Raw genomic sequence first — 2,500 nt, 5'->3', positions numbered from 1 at the left:
CCCTGCACTAGCATTGCAATAAAATGTAGATATATATAATTATGTTGGATAAATATATATATATATATCTTTTATTTATTTTGCCTCTATTTCTAAGAGCTTAAATGCAGCCACTATCGCACAAACTCTTAAACAGTCATCAGTAGTAAACAAAGTAAATCGAAACATAAAAAACAAAGAAATTCCAGAGACGCTTGAACACACATTTGAACAGAATAACGAAACATAAAAAAAAAAATGAATAACCATTCTACAAAAAGGGAAGACACACACACAAAAAAAAAACTTATTATTCTATTGTAACAATAACTGACCAGGACATTACGCTTAATATAGCTTTATATATAGTGAATGCTAAGAATGCATATTCCCTTGGAAACACCCTGTCTATTCGCGCCCGAGATGGAGAGAAAAATACAATAATTACGAATGACGGGCGTGACACGGGTGAGAAGACAATGGCAAAGATATTTTCTTAATGGAAAAATCAGGAAGGATTTTCATGAGAAAAAAAATAAGGACACATAAAAATGTGACTCGCTAGGTTTTGAACCTAAATAAAAAAATAAATATATAAATAAATAAACAAAAGCAAATGAATGAATAAAAAATACCAAAAAAGTGAGAAAAACATCCAAAAAGCTAAAAAAAAAAAAACGCTAAAAAACAAAAGACATACAAACAAACACATAAAACAAAAACAAACAAACGAATCAGTTCTAATTATCGGTAGAGAGAGATGCAGAATAGAGGAGAAGAGGCAACAAGAATAACAGGAAAGGACGTGAACATGAGTTGGAAGTGGGTCGTTTGAGTGCATAAAGAAGTCAGTTAATTTAAACAGTTAAAATCCTGAAGGGTTTGGTCAGCCATAGCTTTAGCCTTTCTGAATAGTAAACATATATCTATTTTTCTTGTTTCTTTTGTTAAGTTTATTTGTTTGACAGCAGGAAAATTCAAAAAGAGAGAGAGAGAGAGAGAAGAGAAGAGAGAGGAACAAAAACAAAAGGAGGAAAAATAGCTTAGAGCCTGTAAGCTGATGCATATGTAAACAAAAATCCAGGAAAATGTTTTATCAACTAATATTAGCCACAGCAACCTGTACCTCCTTAAACCACAAGAACACCATAACAACAACAACAACAACTCGTCACTATACAACAAAGAAAGATCTGATGGCCATTCCCATAATGAAATTCACAGATCATATATCCGACCGTTGTTGTCATTGATATTTCCACAAAACCGCTAGACTGGACTTTAAAAACCTCTGGATATAAGGGTAAAAGATCCTCCTTTTTCCACTGTAGAGGAACTTAAAACCGCTATATATACGTACATATGTATGTATAGATAGATAGATATATAGATAAATAGATAGATTGAGAGAGGGGGGAGTAAACTTTCACGCTAGATTATAACCCAAAAATTCTAGGTCTAGCAGGAAAATCGCTAAAACGGCCACAGTGTTTACACCATGACAAAACCTACGAAACAACGATAACCGACACGTCATAAACACGTTTCTGAGAACCCATAGTGGATCCTTGATTTACAAAAGCAGTACAAGCAACATACACGTAGGTAAAAGAGATCCAGCTGGCCGAGGTTACGTCCTCTGGGGGTGCTGTTGTGTGTGTGATTGTGGTCCTTTGAATGCTTTAACTGCTCTACTGGTTCAGGCATTCTTTGTAAGTCTTTGCCATGTTGTGTTTGGTATTGCTGTTTCATGTGCAGCGGCTACTGTATGTGTGCTTTTTCAGGTTTGGTGTGTTTTTGCTACACTCTAAGACGGAATGAGTGACAGAGAGAGAGAGAGAGAGAGAGAGAGAGAGAGAGAGAGAGAGAGAGAGAGAGAGAGAGAGAGAGAGAGAGAGAGAGAGAGAGAGAGAGAGAGAATAGCAGACAGACAGAGAAAGAAAGAGACAGACAGACAGAGAAAGAAAGAGACAGACAGATAGAGAAAGAAAAAGAGGATGCAACAGCTTGCACCCGTATCAACAGTGCAACATGATTAGAGGTGCCGAACGTTTCAAGCCTATACCCCTCACAGCTGATTCATGTACACACAGATGAGGTTGCAATATTGCGCAGACCACTCCTGCATGGACAAACATATGCGTCCATGCACTTAGATGATCATATTCAAGTGTGTGTTATTTACATAAACATTTGCTGGACAGATTAACATTTTATCTTAAATTAGCTTGTTGCATGTATAAATAGATATAATGAATATCTTATACATTGATAATGGTAATAATAGTAATTTAAATCTATCGTGTTTTCACATACAATAGAATGCATACATAATCAACCATGAATTACACAAGAGAATATAACTAAAACAAACAAATAAACAAAAAATACTTGTTGTCATGTACCGAAGCCATACGAATGCTGACCAGTTCACCGTTGACCCCCCCCCCCCCCCCCCCCCCCCCCCCCGCGTAGCCAAGGACACGTAGATGCTGCAGATGAAATTAAACTCTGCTCGGTT

The sequence above is a fragment of the Penaeus chinensis genome, chromosome 39 (assembly GCF_019202785.1).
Source record: "Penaeus chinensis breed Huanghai No. 1 chromosome 39, ASM1920278v2, whole genome shotgun sequence".
Taxonomy (NCBI): Eukaryota; Metazoa; Arthropoda; class Malacostraca; order Decapoda; family Penaeidae; genus Penaeus; species Penaeus chinensis.
The sequence above is the reverse complement of the archived record's forward strand: the minus strand, read 5'-3'. Positions refer to the sequence as shown.